The sequence below is a fragment of the Oryzias latipes genome, chromosome 1, assembly GCF_053564925.1.
Source record: "Oryzias latipes strain Hd-rR chromosome 1, Olatipes_Hd-rR_3.1".
Lineage (NCBI taxonomy): Eukaryota > Metazoa > Chordata > Actinopteri > Beloniformes > Adrianichthyidae > Oryzias > Oryzias latipes.
The window spans coordinates 32,826,687-32,849,354 of NC_136237.1; the positions used below are offsets into that span (position 1 = coordinate 32,826,687).

The following is a 22,668-nucleotide window of genomic DNA, read 5'->3' on the forward strand; positions in this document are numbered from 1 at the left end:
AGTGTTACAAACATACCAGTTGGCTCTAAATATCTTCACATACAATCATGTCAAGATGTATTCAACACAACTACAGTTCACACGCACACATATGCATTCAAACCAAAACATGTAAAGCATTTCAATCCGTCACACACACTATTTGTGCAAAGGTGAGCTGACACCTGGGGGGTATTCCAGGAAGCATGTTTAAACTAGCCTGACATTAAGCCTGAACTCTGGCTGAAATCCGCCTGAACTTGCTTATTCTGGGTATGTCGGTTCCAAAAGACCGGATATGAGTTGGCGTAATTACGCTCAACTTGGTAACCCTGGGTTAATGCACGTGCACTGCAGGTACATAAAGACATTCTCAATGGATCGCCGATTTCCAGAGTCACCATGGAAACGCGTGGAGAAAAACAGAAAGCGCTATACTTCAGTGAGACAGAGTCTGAGATTCATGACGGCGTATGAAGATTATACGTCCATCAAAAAAGTAATACGGCTGCATCCGCAAAAGAAAGAGTTTCTGCTTGTAGTAGAAGAACAGACAAAGTAAACGCACGAGTTTCTGATCTTATTTCCATTTTCATGTGACGCATATATATATATATTTATAACTTATCCAATTTTGCCAACTTAAATGAATTACTTCTATTGTTAACAAGTAATTGAGTTAAATTTATTCAACCTAATTTCTTGCATCTATAAACCTCAATAGTTGTTAATACAACTCAAATTCACATATTTATTTAACTAAATGTCATATTACTCCAATTCAAGTAATCTTTTTTCCATCGTAATGAATTAAAATTCTTGAACTCTCATATGTCTAAGTTTGAGCCGGCAGATCCTAACTTTTATAACAATAAAAAGAACAAAAGAGTAAGTTCATTGTATGTTTATTCATTTAGGAATTTTCCGACATTGTCAACATACCAGTAGACTGTGGACGTGCTATATAAACTCATCATCCTCTTCCTCCCTCTCCCTCATGGTGCAGAGACTTGAGCAAAGTAGGACAAAATAATTTGGCAAAACACGGTAAAACACAGTAAAACAGCTAAACAACTAAACACATTTGGTCTACAATCCACACAAACCCAAATCCGTCCAGACAGGCAAAGGGAATGATATCCCACAATCCCTTGCGGTGCCGATCTAACAGCAGCACCAAAGTTACACCTACTTAATTGAATTAATTTGAATGAAAGCAAAATAACTGTCTGAAAACTACGTGTTATTTTTAAACTGACTTAAACAAAAAAAAAGATTTTTAATTATCTTAACTGAAGCAAATAATTAAGTTAGATCAAAGTAAAAAAGTTTATTTTTCCAACATCCATACGTGGTCTTATCACCCTTTCATGGTGGAAAAAGTATTATCTGAGCTTCTTCATCCACTAAATCATCTTCAAATGGACACGGCATGCTGCTTCACCTGTCTGTAAACAAAGTAACCTTCAACTACACCTGCTCCAGACCAGGTTATGTTCAGAGCATGAGTTGCCATGGCAACTTGACCTACCCTGAAACATACCTCCATTTCTGGAACCGAAAGCTGAGGTTATCAACTTCCTTAGCCTTAAACTTACCGTGGGAGCTAGCATAACCTGCTTTCTGGAATACCCCCCTGGGCTCAGGCAGTTGTTTATGTTTTCTGAAGTGGATAATGGAGTGCAAAAAAAAGGAGAGTGCCCGGCCGTCCCCACACCGAGATCCCCACTGAAGCGGTAGCAGTAGCAAGGGCCCCCCCGACATTGGCATGGTATAGTAGATTCCGACAAAATCAGTCAAGCCAGACACCCAGACCAGGGCTAATAGAACCACCCCACTGCCAAAATGCAGGGTGGCACAGGAGCACAGAGAGTGCAGGTCCCAGTCCAGCCAGGAGGATAGTCCTCTACCCCGCCAGGGCCCCATCCCCAGAGAGCCACCACCTGGGAGTTATGGGCATCCCCCTCCCCAATCCCAGGCAAAAGCCGTGGTCCCCCCATGGAGACCCACCCCATGCTACAGGCAACCACACTCCCACCCTGCGGGAGGTTGGAAAGGGAGCAAGTCAGGGGCCGCCCACCTCTGTTCCTGAGGAGTGTAGTAAACATTGCCCAACCAGGCTCACCCACAGTTGGAATTTTGGATGAGGCCAACGCTCAAGGGCAAGGACCAACATCCGGATGTGATATGATAACCGGTTCATGGTCCCACCAGAGAACTCAGGGATCCCTCTCCCTCTGTAAAGATGGGTCCGCCCGGCCCGGGAAGCCAGCACCCAAGGGACACAGCCCCTGTTGCTGAGGGTCTGGTTCCCCCCACCAGGGATGGGGTAGGGGACAGATGATCAGAGGTCTCACCTTCCTTGTATAAGGCTTTTGTTGTTTGTGCGTTTGTTTGTTTGTTTGTTTGTGTGTGTGTGTGTGTGTGATGGAGTGGAGATTGTTGAGACGCAAGGGGTGTGTGTAGTAAAGGGTGCAGTTAAAATCGGCAGGCAGGGCACTGAGAGGACATCGCCTGATTGCTCAGTAATGTCCAAACACCCTTCCACTAAGAGGCCATAAATGTCTAAGGTGCAGTTAAAATTGGTGGGTGGGACGCTGAGAAGACATCTCCTGCTTGCTGGCAGTGACGGCAGGGGCCCCATCAAAAGGAGAGCCAATCCTCCAGGCCTAACACCCCCTACCCCACACAAAGAGAGAGGAGCCAAAAGATAGCTGGCCCCAGGGGCAAGCCCAGGCCCCACCCAAGCGCCGCCCCTGCGAGAGTGTTTGTCAGGCTCTGACAGGACTGTGACAGCTTGACCAGTCAGGACCCTCACGATTGCCTTATTGGAGACCCCAACCCGCCAAACCTCCAAGGTCCGATACCTATAAGACTCCCCCCCCCCCACCCCCACCCACACACACACAGACAGCCTAGGAAGGGAACAACCCCACGGCCATGGAAGATGTCCCCCGGAGCAACCGTGGGCCCCAAGATGGTTGCCCCTTCCCGTCCCCGGGCCAGAGAAAGAGTGATCCCAACCCCAGGTGCAGATGGGTGGCCCATCTGGCGCCAGCAAAATGTTCAGCCCCCAAGTCAAGCCAGACTCCCACCCAATCGTGCCATCCATGCCCCCCCACGCCTTAGCAAAGAAGACCACGCAGCATCCCGCCCAGGAACCAGACCTCCCCGACCAGCGGTGCTGAAGTGAGTTAACTATGGGAGACCAGAGAGACTCACTTCTTTCCAAGTTACTTGAACTTTGGGGTGACATTTTTTCCAAGCTGTTATGAATAAACAGCTGATTCCTGCATTGACCTACATTTATACATTTCTAGTTGTTCCAATTTAGTAAAATTGTTGTTTTTGCTACACAAAGAGTTATGAAAGTGATAGATACTAATCCTCCCTTTGTATCGATGGCACACATGTCACCAAGCACACAAAGTGACGGTGAAGCCATGATTGAAACATTAAGCCAGACTGATAGATCAGCACATACCTGTTGTTAGAGAGCCTTAACAGGTGTGCAGAACCACAGTAAATGCAAGTAATTAATTACTGTCACATTGCTCACAAATGTCTGTTTCTGAGACCCACCTTGAACACCCTCTGTCCTGTGTAGTAAATTCTGTGAAGAGTTTTAAATTGGATTAGTTGCAAGTTTGGACTTTCTGTCAATTAAAGGTGTTTAGACAAATCTCTGACCAGAAGCTTTGAACTGTGCTGATCCTCAAATCTGCCTCCCATTTTGTTATCAGAATTTAAATATTATTATCTAGGTTGCATAAGAAAGGTTGCCGGTTTTCCAAGAAGTTATTTATTCCATGTTTTTCTTTTTTTTTCCTGTCCTTGTCCTGTCCAAAAGCTGGGCAAACAGATAAGAGCTGAAGGCCTTTTGTGTTGGACATATTTTACTTTAACAACAGGGGTTTTGAATCTTCAGACAAACCAGAGGTATGTCTGAATAAACCCCTTTTGTAATCGAGGCCAAACTTCATTCATTTTAATCGTATTTGAAAATCTTTGGTGTTGGACCGGATGGAAAAGGAAAGGAGGGAAAAAGAGAGAGGGATGTTAGAGAAGGGGGGATAAAGGGTGATTATAGAAAGGGGGGAGGTAAAACCATGAAGCAGCATAAAGCAACAAGTTTCTGGATTGTTATACTCGTTACGGTGAGGTTCAGATGTAATACAGGTCCATAAGGGCGGGGCCTGTCCACACACACACTCAAATGTTAAAAACACACCTGTTGGCTCCAAAAATGTTCACATGTCAACATGTACACAACACAAATACTGTTCACACACGCATACTTTTGCCTTCAAACCAACTAGTGTGAAATATATTAGTGCAAAGGTGAGCTAACACCTGTGCTCAAGTGAGTGTTTATGTTCCTCTAAAATGAATGATGGAATGTAAAAAGGAGGGAGATTGCCCACCCATCACCACACCAAGACCCCCGCAGCAGCGGCAGCCAGACCCCCAAACACCCGCACAGCAGCAGATAGAGAACAACTGCCCCCCGGGTGATCACATCCGCCACCCAAGCCAGGGCCAACAGGACCGCCACGGGGGCCCCCAGAGCCAGAGACATGGAGGTATGGGGGGGCAGAGAGTGCAGCTCTGGCCCAAACAGGAGAGCAGCCCCTCCGCTGGGAGGGCCCAACGCGGGGCCCCTCCCCAGAAGAGCCCCCACAGTCCCAGACAAGCACCCCACCACCACCCAGGAGTTCTGGGCATCCCAAACCCCAGGTAAGAGCCAGGACCCCACAAGCGAGACCCGCCCCGTTCTCCAGGCAGCCATCCACCCGGCCCACGGTTGGTCCAGGAATGAGCAAGGCAGGGGCCAGCTGTCCCCGACCAGGAGGAGGACACCCAGGGAAAGAGGGGGTCCACAAGAGGTGTTGTAAACATGGCCCGACCAGTCTCGCCCACAGTTGGAAATTTAGCGGGGCCCAGCGCTCAGGGGCAAGGACCAGAACCCACACCGTAGGGACCCGGACCCCCCCCCCCCCCCCCCCCCCCCCGGCTGAGATGTGATGTGATCTCCGGCTCTTGGCCTTGCCAGAGAAATCAGGGATCCCTCTCCCTGTGTGGAGAGAGGGTTGCCGGGCCCAGAAAGCCAGCACCCAGAGAACACGGCCGCCGTTGCCAAGCGCCCAGTACCCACTACCAGGGATGGGGTAGGGGACATGTTTTTCTTGATGTTCCTAGGGTGTTGTGAATTTTTCTACCAATAATTAAGTCTTCTATAGTGTTACGCCCCCTGCTTGCCAAGCTGGGAACTGTAATATTTTTTTTGTTTGTAAGAGTTGTTCCAGAGGGGTGTCATTTTGTTCGGTTGAAGTGAAGAGTTTGACACTTTGACACAGAAATTCCCACCAGGCTGTTATAGTGCTGTTTATATTACTACTTTGGAAGCAGTCCTGTTTTTTTTTTATTGTTTGGCTAATAAATGGTAGATCTGACAGATTGATTCTTCCACATAACGCCTGTTCAAGTCCATCCATGAGTTGGTTTCTGGATTGTTTTTCAACCATTTTAAGATGTATTATAATCTATAATAAAGTAGTAGTGGAAGAGGTAGTTCTAAGCCTTTTACATCTTAGGTATTTGGCTTCACATCTTCACTTAAGGTGTTTGAAAAAAGAAAAAAACATTAGGTGATTGCAAGATTGATTTACTTTTAATCCCACAGGGCGGACAAAAGACAAAAAAGACAAATCTGGTTTTCTTGTATTCTGTCAACCACGTAGAGTAGTTGACCTTATTTGGTATTCAACCGATCATATTTTTTTCTTTTCATATATGTTTGTGTTAGGAATAAATAAATATCGGGCATGGGTGAGTCACTCACAGTCGCATTGCATCACAGCCCTAACAAATGCTGCCACCAAGCCACACCCACATTCTAGGAACTTATGGGAGAATTCTGGGTTGTACCATTCCAAAAGAGGAGGAGGGAGTGAGGCAGTTTTTGCCTCTTTGCTTTTCTCACATTTTTCATCATTACATTAGTTAACTTTTAATAACATTTTAAGTTTCACTCTACATGATGAGCATTCTATTAAAAAACACCTATCACTGATTGTGTACATTTCAATAACAAAAGCTCTTACTGAATTACAAACTTTAAAAAAATTAATGAAAAAATGTAAAAAGTCAATTTTCAGAAAAGAACAACATATTACTGGCAAAATCTCTTTTTTTCTGTGCCCCTACCTCAATTTAGCTCCTCTAAAGTGTGCTGGTTCTTTTCTGTGGGTTTTAGTGCAATGTAATTAGCGTGATAAATAGCTTCACTATAAACGTAAGCATTTTATTGATGCATAATACAGGAGGTAAAGCATTTCCTTTCTCTAGGGAACCAATAAATTGCCTGTGGAGTTAAAACCACAAAACACAAGGGCTTAAGTGTGGTGTAGTTTTGATTCCTTTTTCGGAGCATGGTGCGTGGTTGTTGACACTTTTGCCTCAGACAATGAAACTTGGCCTTCCTGTGAGAATTTTTCATGTGCTATCCACATGTGTTTTTTTCCCTATGCTTTGGATTTTGTCTAAAATCTCAAGCTGTTTGTTCATCCTAAATTGTCCTAAAATCACTGGCGCCTATCGATGTAAATATGCATAAAACCACGTCACCCCCAAAATAACCTTAATTTGAAAAGTGAAATCAATTCAGGAATCAAAGGGTTTTAAAGGGGCTATGTCATGCAAAATTAAATTTTTTATATTATTAGTGTATTATATTAATTTCTCACAAAAACAAACCCAAAGCGGTATTTTTGCTCCATTTCTGAGTATTACTCAAAAATCCTTAGCTCTGAGCACCAGACCCTCTCAATCAATGAAGGGCTGTGCATCCAAGTCTCTTTCTGTCGGAAGTGGTAACAGGGTAAGTAATTACGACTGGCTCAGGGCAAAGTCATGTTTCGTTGTGGCCAATCAGAGCCATGCACACACCAAACAGGTGGGAGAAGCTGCAGAATTGCAGTGTCCAGAGTAGCCCAACTGAAATATGACATTTTTCATGTGGAAATTGCAAATCAGCTTCCACAAAGTCGCACAGGTGGTTTAGCAGAGATTTTTGCACTGGATGACCTTCCTGATACAATATCTGAGCTAGGGACTGGCACAAGGAGATGCAGACTTGAGCCCTCTTGTTGCTACGTAGTTTGGCAATAGTGTGAAGGGGCTTGTCCAAGGATCGACACTGGATGAAGCTCATCGTGCCCCCTGGGAAACTAAGCCTGGTTTCCCACACGCCATCCGACACACAGACAACAGAGCCATCTGGCTACATTTTCTATGTGGACAATACAAAGAGTCAATTAAAATTCATTTGGACAAGAACATGAACGTGTACATTATCTCAGCAAAGATTTTGTTGACATCCAGTAAAAAAAATTACAAATGTAAACAAGATGATTTAAGAATTTAAGTTTGAATTATTTATTTTGGACAACAGAGTTAAACGCACCTCCACCCAATTCAACAAACATTCATTCATAGAAACGACTTTCAAAATGGGACAAAATCAAACGAGAAGCTCTGTTGGATCCACCAATGCATCCACCCACCTGCAAAAAAACAAAAAAACCACAACTCTAAAAAAACATTCCCTCCATGGTTGAAATGAATAATAAAAAAAAACATGTTTTTAAAAAAAAAAGAAAAATGCTGTTGAAAGCAAACTAAACAGACCTGTCTCCAGTTGATTCTGGTGGAACTGCAACATTTGGTACGTCTGGTTTGCGTTAAATTTGGAACAGAAGGTGGAGACTTGGATTTTCCTTTGAAACGAGGTCACACCCCAATGCTCAGGCGCTGTGGTCATGGAAACTCACTGGCATATACCATTTCTATTATTGGTGGGGGAGGGTAGAAAAAAAGGACAAAGTTTTTTTTGTGTGTGTGTGTGTGTGTTGTTTTTCCTCATGTTAGGGCATTTTGTTTAGCTGGCATTGGGTTCAGGATCATCTATCATACATATCGGGAATTTTATGCAAAAGAATTAGCTCCACTATTTAAAACATATTGCTACATTTTTATTTGTGTTTGCACTTCGGTGACCACAACATGGTGGCATCTGGATCATGAAAAAATGGCGACCATATTGGCTTCAATTGGTTGGAGCCAGACGTAAGGTATTTTTTATGAGTGATGTCCCAATCACTTAGTCCAGTTCTCATATACAGTCAGCGGCCAAGATGTTCCCTATCTGAAGGGAGATACAGCTTGATGCTAAATTAAGCAAATATTCATTTTGTTCAGTCTTGTTTTAGATTATAAAACATTTTAGATAGACACAAATACATTAGTAGTGCAAAAATGTATTCAACTCATCTTAAGCAGAATTATGTTGTTCACGTCATGGCTTGCTAGGCGGGGCAGACCAGGGCGGTGGATCCCGGAAGGAAAACAGGTGAATAGTGAGGTAAGTAAGAGTTTATTTTCTGGCGTGGTTTGAAGTCCTGGTGAGGCAGGAGGTCTTGAAGTGGCATGAAGTTGTGGCGGGACTCGAGGCTTATTCGTGGCTCGTGGCGTGGCTGGAAGTCTAGATTTGGCTTGGTGTTTCCAGGAAATTCCGTGAGGAAACTGCTGCTCTGGGAGTAATGAGACTCAGGTGACCACTTGTGGATTTGTAGTCCTGTAGGCAAGGCGTAAACAAGAATTAGCAAGGAGCAAAAACACATGAGAAAAGAAGTTAGCTTAGTGACCAGACTATGCACCATCAGGGGCGACGAACTGGCGATGAATGCTGGAACTGGATCTCCTAAAGTAGGTCTGGATGTTGATGAGTTGAGTGGTCACAGCTGGGACGAGTCAGGAGCAGAGCAGAGAGGGGAGGGGGAGGAGAGAGGGCCAGAGGCACCATGACAGTTCATAGGTTTTAACTTAAAATGTGACTGACATAGCTTTAGTTATTAACTGAATTTTCTTAGTTTCTTAAGGAAAAACAATTTGCAAAATTTTTAAATGTAAATCAATGTTTTTGTAGCTCAGAAAAAGCAGGTTCATACGTATTTTGTTGCTCAAAACGCAACAGCAAAGCTACGTTAGGAAAGCTATACTGTAAAAAATGCATTATTTAAATTTTTTTTTTTTAATGATTTATATGTGAAAAAACTTTGAGAGTAGAGTTTTCTTAAAAATTTAAATGTGTAATGAATTCTGCATTTTGTTACAGTCAATGCCTACATTTTTAAGTACCATATTTTGCGGACAACGGGTATACTCGATCATAAAATGCGACGTCAATGAATGGTCTATTTAGGAACTTTTGTCAAATATAAGGTGCAATAAACTGTAAGGTGCATTAAGCGAGACATAGTTTGGCAGTCAGACTTTATTAACTGCGTTCAGTTATTCTAAAACTTGTTTGTGACACGCTACATGCTAGTCGTCAGCCACGTTAGCATATTTACAATAATACCCAACTAGAATTAGTCCACATAAAAGGTGATCCAGACAGACATGGAGGATTTATTTATTTTGAAAAAAAAAACTTGTAAAAGCATTGGAAATCATGTCTCCAAGTGTGTGTATGTGAGAATTGAGTCATGCAATTTACTTATGACACTCTTACGTTATGACTCTGTATTATCAACCGCCCCCTCCTATCTCCCTCATCTTAACCCCTTATGCCCCATCTCTAACATCCCACTCTCCACCTTTATTTTTTTTCCCCGTGCAATCGCACAAGAAATGCATACAAACAGAATTATAATAAACAAAGCTTAGCCTCAAAAACAAAAGGGGTTTATACAAATAAACACCCTGTGTGTCAGAAGATTCACAAACCCCTTTTGTAATAGTAAAATCTGTCCAACACAACATTCCTTCAGCTCTGATCTGCTTGCTCAATTGTTGGAAAGGGGAAGTTGACCAAACAGGAAATGTCACTCATGACCCGGTCAAGATTAATAACGCATTTGAAAACTTTTATAAAAACTTGTACACACCGCAGATCAATCCGTCAGAGCAAAGTATTGACTCATTTCTTAATAATGTAAACCTACCCAGGCTAAATGAGGATCAAATCACAAACTTAGATTCTCCGCTCTCGTTGTCTGAACTTCATGAAGCTCTGTTACTTATGCCTAATGGTAAAGCACCAGGGCCTGACGGCTTTCCTGCTGAGTTTTATAAAGAATTCTGGGAACAACTGGCACCAACATTTTATAAAACGGTCACATCTATTAATGAGAGCCAATCAATGCCACCTAACATGAACTCAGCCAACATAATTCTTCTTCTAAAACCAGACAAAGATCCCACTAGTCCTTCAAGCTATCGCCCTATTTCTCTAATCAATGCAGATGTAAAAATTATCTGCAAAGCACTAGCACAGAGAATAGAAAAAATCACTCCTCACATAATTCACTTAGACCAAAATGGATTCATCAAAGGCAGACACTCGGATGATAATGTCCGTAGACTAGTTAATATAATAGACTTTGCCACCATTGAAAACCAGGAAATGACGGTACTATCGCTGGATGCTGAAAAAGCCTTTGACAGAGTAAATTGGAAGTTCCTTATTGCCGCCCTCCATAAGTTTGGTTTTGAAGAAGCATTCATCAATTGGATCAAAATATTATATCACAACCCCAATGCATCAGTTAGAACTAATAAACAGACTTCAAACAGGTTTTTTCTTGGAAGAGGAACCAGACAGGGCTGCCCACTCTCTCCTTCTCTTTTTGCTATATTCATTGAGCCTTTAGCTGCAGCAATAAGACAGAATGAGAGCATTATAGGAATAAAAACCAAACACAGCCATCATAAAATTAGTCTTTATGCGGATGACATATTACTGTTTTTAAGGAATTTACATTCTGTAAATGAAACAGCAATGATCATAAATGAATTCTCCTCCATATCAGACTATTCCATTAATTGGAATAAGTCTGTTTTATTACCACTCAACAGGAATATGGAACAAAGACTCACAATTCCAGTTAAAACAGGAAATATCAAATATCTGGGTATCTACTTTCCCCCCAAACTATCAGAACTGGTGCAGCTAAACCACACCCCATTACTGAAAAGCATACAGGACAGTCTAACACGCTGGACCAACCTGCCTCTGTCCCTTATGGGCAAGGTAGCCACGGTTAAAATGAAAATCTTACCCAAGGTTAATTATCTCTTCTCAATGATTCCCACACAACCGCCATTAAAATGGTTCAAAACATTAGACTCATCCATATCAAGCTTTCTATGGAACAACAAGCCTGCAAGAATTAGTCTAAAAACTTTAAAATCTGCAAAAAGCTGTGGAGGATTAGAATTACCTAACTTCCACAAATACTTTCTTGCAAATAGATTACAATACATCTTAAAATGGTTAAAAAATAATCCAGAAACCAACTCATGGTTAGACTTGGAACAGGCGTTATGTGGAATGATCAACCTGTCACAGCTACCATTTATTAGCCAAACAGTTAAAAAACAGGATTGTTTCAAAAGCATTAATATAAATGCCACTTTAACAGCCTGGTGGGAATTTCTCAAAATATCAAAATCATCAATTCAACCGTGCAAAATGACACCCATCTGGAACAACCCGGACATCCTTATTAACAAAAAAATGATTCACTTCCCAGCTTGGCAAGCAGGGGGCATAAAACAACTAGAGCACGTAATTATTGATAGAAGATTCATAACTCCCCAGGAACTTCAAGACAAACATGGAATAAATAACTTCTTGGAATATCAGCAACTTAAATCAAGTATTACTAAAAAGTATAAATATAAAGACGACGATTTAAAGCTATCAGATGTAGTTACCACTTTGATTAAATTTTCAATGAATAGAACTCTCTCCAAAATATACAAACTTTTATGTAATTTAGATAACAATATTGCCCTTCCAACAACAAAATGGGATGCAGATTTGAGCATCAGCACAGATGAAAGCTTCTGGTCAGAACTCTGTCTAAACACCTTTAAACTGACAAAAAGTCCAAATCTGCAGCTAATCCATCTCAAAACTCTTCACAGAATTTACTACACTGGACAGAGGATGTTCAAGATGGGTCTCAGTAATTCAGACATTTGCGAGCACTGTGATAATAATCTACGCGACAGCTACATGCACGCACTGTGGTTCTGCACTCCTGTCCAGGCTCTCTGGCAGCAGGTATGTGCCGATTTTTCAGTCTGGCTTAAGGTTTCAATCATGGCCTCACCGTCACTTTGTGTGCTTGGTGACATGAGTGCCATCGATATAGAAGAAGGATTAGCATCTATCATTTTCATAACTCTTTGTATTGCCAAAAAAACTATTTTAATAAATTGGAAAAACAAGAAAAATATAAACATAAGTCAACACAGAAATCTGCTGTTTGATCATATCAGCTTGGAAAAAATGTCAGCCCAAAGCTCAAGTAACTTTGAAAGAATTCAGTCTCTCTGGTCTCCTGTGGTTGACTCCATGACTGAGGGGGTGGGGGGCTTGGTCGTCGCTGCTCCTTGCCCTTCAGCCGTGGTTTGGGGTGGGGGTCGGGGCCTCCGGTGCCTGGCGGGGGCGGTGGGGGCTCCGTTGGTCGGGGGGTCGGGTCCGGTGCCTGGGTGGGGCGGGCTGGGGCGCTGCATGGTCCTCTGGGCTTGGGTGTGGGGGTGCGTGGTGGGGGGGTGGGGGGGTGGTCTGGCTTGGCTTGGGGGGGTGGTCCCTTTGCCTGTGCTGGGGGGGGTTGGCGGGGGGCCCTGCTCGGGGGGGGCCCAGCGGCCCTGGATGGGCTGCCCATCTGCACCTGGGGCTGGGATTGGCCCTTCCCTGGCTCTGGGACGGGACGGGTCAACCCTCTCGACAGGACAAACGCTCTGGGTGTCATCCGCTTCGGCTGCGGGGTCTGGGGTGGGGTGGGGTGGGGGGCTTGTCGGCCCTGTCCTGTGGGGGGGCGTTCTGGGGGGGGGGGAGGGGGGGCCATTATTGGTACGGGTCGGGGGGGCTAACGGGTCGGGGGTCTCCGCTGAGGCAATCAGTGGTTGCCTCGGCCGGTTGGCCTCCTCGGTCCCGTCAAGGCCTGACCAGAGCTCCTCTAGGGCCGGCGTCTGGGGGTGGGGGCCTGGGCTTGCTCCGGGGGGGGCGACGCTTTCTGGCTCCTCTCTCTCTGTGTGGGGTGGGTGGTGCCGGGCCTGGGGTGTCGGCGCCTCCGGGGGTGGGGCCCCTGGGCTGGGTGGCCCTGGCCCCTTTGCTGGGGGGGGGGCTGGGGGACAGCTGTTTGACCACCGGGGGACAGTCTACCAGCTGTCCCCAACTTACACCCTTCCTCATATAACCTCATATTAGGGTGAGGGGGTGGGGGGTCTAGCCTGCGATGCGCCTTGGGGGGGGGCTACTTGGCAGTGGTCCCCCTCCTATGGTTGCCGTATGGAGTGGGCCCCCCCTCTTTCGGTTTTATTTGCACCTTAGACATGTAGGGTCCTTGGTAGGGGGGGTGCTTGGACATCACTGCAAGCAAGCAGCAGATGTCCTCCTGGCACCCTACCCGCCAATTTTAACCGCACCTTAGACATTTAGGGCCCCTTGGTGGGGAGGGTGAGGGGACTTCACTGTGAGTAATCAGGAGATGTCCCCTTAGTGCCTTACTCGCCAATTTTAACTGCACCCCCCTTAGTACACACACCCCTCCCCCTTCAATATATACATTCCAACATAAACACACACACATGCACACACACCCTCTAAAACACACATACACGCACACACATTTTGCAAGGAAGGTGGGACCTGGGTCCATCTGTCCCCTACCCCTTCCCTGGTGGGGGGTGCGGGCCCCTTGGCGACGGCGGCCGTGTTCCCTGGGTGCCGGCTCCCTGGGCCCGGCGGTGCTCTCTCCGCACGGTGGGGGGGGGTTCATATTACACCTGAGCCGGGGGTGTTCGTGTCCCTGGGGGGTGGGTCCTGGTCCTTGCCCCTGAGCGCTGGGCCCCGCCAAACTTCCAACAGTGGCCGAGCCTGGTCGGGGCATATTTATAACACCCCTTGTGGGCCACCCTTTTTTCCCCGGGGTTCCCCCCTCCTGGGCGGGGGCGGCGGGCCCCTGCCTTGCTCCTCCCTGGACCAACCGTGGGCCGGGTGGGTGGCTGCCTGGAGTGCGGAGCGGGTCTCCCTTGGGGGGTCCTGGGGTTTGAGGTACCTGGGGTTGGGGCGGGGGGATGCCCGGAACTCCTGGGTGGTGGTGGGGCGCTCATCTGGGGGCTGTGGGCGTCCTTCTCCGGTGGGGCCCTGTATGGTCTTGGCTTCCCTACTTCCATGACTCTGTGACACAGTCAGATGGCCACATTAGTTTGAGAGAGAAAAAATAAAAACAAGAATCAAACTAGAGGGTCTTTTTATTATTGTCTCGATAAAAATAAGAAAAATATCATAAGATTTAGGAGGCCCAAGCTGGCTGCCTTTCCATCCCACAGTGGCTCTTTGTCTGTCGGCCAGCCACCCGGCTGCCGACATAACAAGGAAACGAGCTCCGCCGCACAGCAGAGCGAGCATTATCGCTCCAGCTATGCTGTTCAGCCAGCCTCCCTGGGGTAGCTGGAGTGATCGCTCCAGCCCCATGGGCCTTGCAAGTAGGCCAGCTGTCCAGGGAGTATCCCTCCTTCGCCCAATAGTAGCCAGGACAATCTCTTCCAACTCTGTGGCCCCGGCGGGTTAAGGAAGTGGCTACCTGGGCAGAGTTGTTTGTCACGACTCATTCAATTAGAAAACAGGGTTTCCATTGCTGTTTCGTGAAATGTCAATTTTAATATGCCTCAAAAAGGACCTCCTCCACGCGCAACACAACTTTTTCTTTTGATAAATACAAGTTTTTTTTCAAAATTGATGTGTTTTCATTTGGCAAATTTATTATGACAAATTCTATTTTGTCACACCAGCGAAGTTTCAAGCCAGTTAGGTTGAATTTTGGGTCTGTCTTCCAGACAAGTCAGTAGCTTAAAGCCTTGTTTTCTATGCTGCTTTATTTTATGCTCAGCACAAGTGGTGCACAGTTTCCTTGTCCCACAGTTCTATGTCTCTTGGGGCATGCATGTAGCCTGTCCAAGTCCTTGCATGGGTCTACGCTGTTTGCTAAAACTGTTTGTGTTTTTTGAGGTACTACTGTTTTGTAAGGGTCAGTTTTAGTAAATTGTACAGGAAGTCCTTCAGTTGTCATGCTGCCTTAAAAACTGAAGTGGTTCACAATGGCAAGTTGAGCAGGCTCTTGCACCAATGTGGATTCTACTGATCTTAGATGACTTATGTGCTACTGAAGGACAACAGTATCTCATCTGCTGCTTTCATGGAAGATCTTCCAGCTTTTTCAATTTCACGGTCACAAATACAGGTTTTTCAGAAAACCCGGCAAGTGCCCTCACAGCGGCATTTGCAATCAGGAGACGCAATGGCATTTTTACATGCCACGTGGTGGAAATCAAACTTTTAAGGACAAGTGCCAATTTTACGCCTACCGGACAATTTTTACACATCGGTTAGTGGCTGCCCGGGCACATTTGGAAGTTGTGCGGTGGCTGGAAGGCAGCAGCGCGATAATCAATTGCTAGGAGGTTCTCCAAGGTCCTCAAAATCGTTTGATGATTGGCCGATTTTACACTGGCCCCCTCCAGCCACCCCCCTGCCCCCGTTCCACTGCCACAGTTCGAGTGTCAGAAATTGTACGGTATCAGTGCAAGCACTCTTTTCCTTGCTGGGCTTCTTGGGAGGCATGTTGTCAAAAAAGTAGTAAATTGTCAAGATCATGATGTATAAAAAATCTGAGTTGCGAATGACCGGTGGTGCAGAACAGCCTAGTTTTAATATATACCCCGGGGCTACTGCGCAGCTGGTGGAACTTGATATAGACAGCCGCCGTCTGGAAACATTTAAAATCGCCGGCCAGCTGCCGCTGCCACTGCCCTGTGGCAGCCTGATTTAATAATGGCGTCATCTCCTCCTGACTGACTGACGCCTGACAGCAGTCTTCTACATTCATGACCACGGCAATGATTTTTCAAAAAAATCGGGTGGCGACAGCCATTCTTTAAGATTCTGCCCACGCCTTTCCATCGCGTGGTGGGAGTTCTATATGTGAACGTAGTCTAAGCCAATTCTATTTGATCTTCCTGTCCTTGAGCCCTGCCAGAACAGAAAAGAATGCTTTTGTGCTGACCAATGTTTTCAATAAAACTGCAATGTCTATGAAGACTCTCATTCATCCAGCTTGATTCTATCACAGTAGTAGGCTCAGGGGTTGTCATCTGGACTTGGTTTTTAAAGTTAGAAGACGTTTCACCTCTCATCCAAAAGGCTTTGTCAGTTCTGTATTAGCTGGTAAAAGAGCTGGTATATATGCGGATTGGGGAGGAGTCAGACCTGAAACTGGATGGTATCGTCAACTTAGACTACATGGTTTCGGGTCGTTAAGGTCCTTTGTCCTCAGCTGGGGGTTGGAGTGCCAGTGACTCCCTCCCCAACCTGGTCATTTCTTTCAGCTGTTAACAACCCAGGTGGAACTGGTTCGGTTTGTTTGGGTTTCAGAACACTGCTGTAGATGGATGGAAGAATAAACCTGAGACCACCATTCTTATTAAGAGAAGGTTTATCTTTCTTGACAAAGATGGCTTCTTTCACTCCTCGCTCAAACCATCCTTTCTCTCTGGCTAGAATTTGGACTTCACTGACTTCACTGTCCTCGAATGAGTGGTTTGTGGCCTTTAGGTGGAGGTGCACTGGAGACTCAGGTCCACTTGGGTTGGCTCTGCGATGTTGGTAAAGCCGCTTTTGTAGAGGTTGTTTGGTTTCTCCCAAATACTGTTCATTGCAGTTCTCTTTGCAGTGGATAGAGTACACAACCTTACTCTGTTTGTAGCTAGGAATCTTGCCCTTTGGATAAACCAGTTTTTGTCTGAGAGTATTAACTGGTTTGAGATAAATTGGGATGCTATGTTGTCTGAAAATCCTTTTTAGCTTTTTAGACAGGTCTGAGATATAAGGAATTGAAATACTGTTCCCTTTAGGCTCTTGTTCCTTCTTGTCTTTTTTTCTTGTGTGTTGTGATCTGGTGAAAGCCCAGTTGGGATATCCACAGGTTCGGAGGGCTTGACGGACATGTTGCTCCTCTTCCTTCGTTCTGACAGAGCTTGTGGGCACCTCCTGGGCTCTGTGTTGTAAAGTCCTGATCATGCCTAGTTTGTCCTGTACACTTCCACCTGGAGCTGTCTGTCATCTCCAATGATCACTGCACAGTCTAGAAAGGCTAGGGTTTTTACCAGCTCGTTCACCAGCTAATTCAGAATTGACAAAGCCTTTTGGATAAGAGGTGAAACGTCTTCTATCTTCCAGATGACAGCCCCTAAACCTACTACTATGATGGAATCAACCTGGATGAATGAGAGTCTTCATAGACATATTTCTTCTAATTTAATTCTAATTCTAATTTCTTCTGAAATCTCTTTGCTTTGCCTTTCACAGGCAAGAGGGTTTGGAGTTCCAGTTTGTTGCAAGTGACCACAGCGCACAAAACTAAAGACAGTTTTTGTTGACGTTCATTCCACAGCCTAAACTTCCTTTAGATTTCTTGTTGAGGCAAGTTAAGAAGGCCATTAGAAAGACCGTCCATGACGGTGGAGGAGATCCAAACACACCAACCCAATGCTTTTAAGAGAGCCAGAGAATTCCAGGTCTAAGCTACAGAACAAAGAGGAAGAAATTATGACCAAGATTTTCAGGAGACCTGTTTGCAGAAGATCCAACTGGTTCTTTCCATGATTGGGGTATTTGTGACCATATAAATAGTCAAGACGTGTGGATTTCTGCGGTGTTTAAATCTTTGAAAGCTCGAGAAAGAAGGGGTGGGGTTTATACTGTAGTTTAGGAGTCACCAACCCTGTTCCTCGTGGGCTACTGCCCGCTTGTTGAGCAGTTAACCCTGCTTCAGTAATTGCTGCACACCTGGATCAGGTGTTTTCAGTCAGAAACTGTGCTGATTCAGTCCAGCTCATCAGCACCTACTGAGCAGGGTTAGTTGCAGGGCGGTAGCCCATGAGGAACAGGGTTGGTAAGCCCTGCGTATAGTCTGTCAAAGGGATGTTTCAGAACCTAAAACTGTCCATTGCACTGTTTTGAAGGCCTTCTTGGAGGAACTGACTCTATAAACAACAGTTGCTTTGCAGGAGGACTTATTGGAAGTACATATTGAGGGTTGATGTCTTTTGTGATCTCCTCCATGTATCTTACCAACACACTCTCAATCCAGTTTGGTAACATCTTGAATCTATCCTCCTGGCTGCTCATGGTTAGGAGCGTAATTTACGTTCACACCAGGCTCAGCAACGCACATTCAAGTCACCGCTTACAATGAAAAGTCTATGTAAATGTGTGCATATGTGAGTTTTGGACTTCCAAATCCAAAACTCTTGCGTTCACGCATTGCTACAAAAGTTTTGAAGTCCATTTTCGGGGTCTATGTACAAAACGTGTAGCAATTGAACGTGCGTGGAAAGTTAAACCAGTTGAACTTTGACCAATCAAGGGACTCGGATTTGGTGGTGATGTTTGGGTAGCGTCTTTTTCAGAACAAGAAAGAAGTGCCAACCGGTTGATAATCAATCATGAAGGATAAAGTAATAGTTGCTGTTTGTGCCCGGCCTTAATTTTATGACCCCAAGTGTGAAAGCAAAAGCCTGGAGCAAGATTTGCAAGATTTGCACTGCTTTGACATTTCGCATCGAGCCTCTTATAACTGGGAGTACATGCACTAGTATCGGATAGCGACAGACCTTGGTGAACACCGTATTCTAAAAGCCTTACAAAACTCCCATGTTCAGCACATGCCCAGTGTGTACTTAGCACAAGACGTTGGCTACAATGCTGCAGGTTGTATTTAATGCTCAGGACAAGTGGCACCTTGGTTACTCTTCCCACACTGCTGTGTCTTTGTTGCATGCCATATGCCTTGCATGTGTTGGTTAAAACTGTGTTAAATTAGGCGCACTCCGCTGCCTGCATTGCTGCTCGGTGTCTTCACGTCACAATCGCTGCTGCCTCTGATCTGCAACAGGTCAGATTCAGCTGGAACGAGCCACTCCTGCACACTTTTGGCTGAGCAACTCCATCCTGCTCTAACCAATATCCTTTGGGTGTTTAAATCCCTGGGCTAAGGCTTGCAGGCATATGGCTGGGGTGCTCCCAGTAAATTAGGACTTTGTATAAACAGGTGCTATCGGTCCATGGGGCAATTGTGTGTCTGTGTGTGAGTGGGTTTTATACATTTTAATTATATTTTTGCACCTTCTGTCTGTTGGAGTTCAGGCTTTTCCCCTGGTATAGGAGCTGGCACTGCTTTTTTTCTTCCCTTCAAGGAGTTGCGTCTTTTGTCCTCCTGCTTTATGTCTATTTGTCCCTGGGTTTCCCTTTCCTTGGTGCAGGAGGCATAAGTGGGATGTCTCCGCATGTAAATAAGCTGTATGGAGACTAAATGGTTTTGGAATTCCCATGGATTGGAATTCTTTTAGGCCTTACCATTGTTACAATTAAGGCATTTGTCAGGTAAAATTTGTGTGTTGGACTGAACCTGTGGTGCCCTCTGGTGGTGGAATAAGCACCTGCCTTGCCACGTGACAAGTACTATGGATTCCAGCTATTGGTTGTAGCTCACAGTTGCAGATTGAACCATACTTTTATGATTGATTTTAATGAAACTATCAGTTCAGATTTATCAGCTGTGATAAGATGTTCAGATAGCAGACACATCATAAAGCACACACCCCACATCACCAGAAGTATTCATTCAAATAATCAGATTTCTGTCACTTTCACATCAACAGCTGAATAAAAATCACAGCATGGAAGTTACTTCTACAAGGATTTGTGAAAGAATAGACTCTAGACTAGAGCTTAGACACATTTCACTGAACTGTCAGCAGCAACTGTCGGTTAAGTTACATTCCAAAAAAAAGATGCACGATGAGTGACATCTCTACAGTAGAGTAGTTATCTTCACTTTTAACAATTTTTATAAATGTTTTAAGGCTGTCAAACCTCTCACTACACACTTTATACCCTTTTCTGAGACTGATATTTATGTTCAAACATTTGTCCACTTGTTTTAACTCTCAAACTTTAAACCTTTGTATAAAAATAAGTCCAGTATATTAGAAGGAGAACAAAGATCTGCTTGAAGATTTATATAAATTCGACAAACTGAACGCATTCCGTACAGGAAACAGGGTCTACAGCCATCCAGGAGGCAGAAAACAATAAGCTGTGGGGGAAAAAAAAGCATGCAAAGTTGCACAAAAAAACCTGGGAAAGAGAGAGACCGTGAAAGGTGCGACTACTGTACTTCAAAGTGGAGTTGATGAGAAATACCAACTGAGCCACAAGTATAAACCATTTGTTTTGACACAATAGCATCTATAGATACTGAGGAGCATAATGCATATATGATCAGACTTCGAAATTAACTAGAATACTGGACTCCATGAATGACCAGTAGCATCCAAGCAGTGATGCAACTCTGCCTGCCCATGTGTCCAAATGTCCTTGGGCAAAACAATAAGCCCCACATCACTCCTAGTGGTCTGGCAAGCTCCTTGCGTGGCAGCTCTGCCTCCACAAGTGTGTGAATTTGTATGAAAGCACAAGACAGGTTGAAAAATGCTATAAAACTTCAGCTGTAGACTCTAGAGACACGTTCTCTGGAGTGATGAATCATTCTTCTCCACTCAGCAATTGATCCCTTGGAGCCTGGCAAGAAAAAATTGTCTCAAAACCAAGGGATTTGAGACAATTGCATATTTCCAACTTTGTTGAAACATTTTGAAAACATTTAGGTCTGGACATCAGAGCCCTGAGAAAAAAAATCACTAAAAACAAGTTCTCTCTAGTGTGAGAGAACTTCACTGGGCTGCTCAGAGTCCTGATCTTCACCCAACAGAAATCCTCTGACATGGATTACAGTGAAGACTAGAAGTTGTTGGTTTATGAATTCTCACCGAGCCAAAGAGACTTAGTTTGAATGAGCTAATCCTTTCAAAATAAGAAAAAGAATGGTTCTGGCAATGAATGTATTTGTGATTATATTAAAATTAGTGTTTTTTTTTTCTAAAAACTATAAAGATTCAGTTTGATTTTTTAAAAACATGTTTACTTTTCAAAGATTGCTTTTTTTCCCATCTCTATGATGCAGCAGAACCGCTTCCCGTCCATCGATCTTCTAATCCCACTAATTTGGGCGGGCAGGATCCCATGGGAGTGCTGGAGGCCGGGCCAGTTACTTCAGGCTGAAGGTCGGGGTATACCCTGGAGGGCTCATCACAGGGTCACACGCACAACGAAGCAACAATTTAGAGTCACCAACCCACCTATGACGCCTGTTCTTGGGAGGAAGCCAGAACGCCCAGAGAAAACCCACGCATACTCGGGCAGAGAATGCAAATTCCACACAGAAAGAACCCAGCCAGGATTCAAAGCAGAGCACCAACCACCGCATCCCCGCACATGGTTAATGCTCCCCATGGCTAATTCCCTAACTATTGCATTAACCATTAATGGTGCATCCGTTGACAGTTTAACCCTTGTGCTATCCTAGGCACTTTACCATTGGGAGTTGGGTCATCTAGACCCACTAGACAGTGCGCTGAACCTTTTTTCTTCAACTATTTGTGATCTTCACTGGTGTCCATGAATTACATGAAATCTTTCCACCTTCAGTTTGACTTCAGTTTGGTTTGGGATTCTTTAGCTGACCAGATAAAACTAGCAACGTTTTATGCTCTGTTTTTGTTTGGTGTAAACCTGACCACTGATCATCAAGCACACTGAAGAGTCGTTTCAGCAACAGTTTCTCCTGTATTCTGTCGCATTCACTGTGATGCTACAGTCACCATCTCATCTGAACGTGTGGCTCAGAACTGAAAATGGAAGATTGATGGCTTTCTCCGGCAATAAAGATTTATCTTTAGGATGACTCAGGATTTTTTATTCTTCAGACAAAAAAAAGAAGAAAGCAGCACCAAGCAGCTGTCAGGGATCATATTAGACCACGAAACATTGAGCAAAATGTTTTGAGTTGAAGTAAATGATAATGTAAAAAATTGTTGTATGTGTATAAAAAAAATCTATTATTTCAAAAGTTATTTTAAAAATGTCTGAACAGGTTAAGTTAGAGACATTTAATTTTCCAGCACTTTTTGTGCTTTTGTTGACACAAAGATGGACCACTACATCTCGTTTCCCTCCCATGTGTTGATGCCAGATGAATGATCCTTGAATTAGTGCAAAAGTACCAGTACTTGTACCAGTCCCCTTGTTCCTGGTCAGGGTCACAGAGCTGCTGGAGCCTATCCCCGCTACTTTTGGGCTAACTATATATACAAATTCACACCTAAGCGTTGTTTAAGAGACATCAGTTAACCCATGAAGCATGTTTTTGGACAGCCAGTGCTCGGAGAAAACCCACACATGAGATCCCATCAAGGATTTGAGCCTGCGAGGGGAGAGTGCTAACCACTACACCTCTGCAAAATCCCAGCGTAATATAAAAACAAAAATATGTTTAAAACACAAAAACAATTTCTGAAACAAACAAATGCATTTATGAATGGTTACTTAGTTTTACAGCATCAATTTTTTTTTTCCTGAATACAAATCCCAAATATTCCCAAAGACCCTAGTTTCTTTTGTTCGCAATCTGACAATCAATAATAAGAAAAACA

At 44.5% G+C, this 22,668-nt stretch overlaps 1 long non-coding RNA gene across 2 annotated transcripts; it reads right to left on the bottom strand.

Annotated features, from left to right (window-relative positions):
• Positions 1-4,988: 4,988 nt before the first annotated feature.
• LOC110014945 (uncharacterized) lies at positions 4,989-12,563 on the bottom strand. 2 transcript variants are annotated; one of them, XR_002289973.3, is made up of 3 exons: positions 8,697-12,477; positions 7,669-8,614; positions 4,989-7,544 (listed from the first exon to the last, which is right to left on the bottom strand). It is a non-coding gene; the product is annotated as an uncharacterized LOC110014945 (long non-coding RNA). The 2 variants fall into 2 exon arrangements; XR_013655459.1 differs by lacking the exon at positions 4,989-7,544 and having other exon boundaries at positions 7,632-8,614; positions 8,697-12,563.
• Between the last annotated feature and the right edge of the window lie 10,105 nt (positions 12,564-22,668).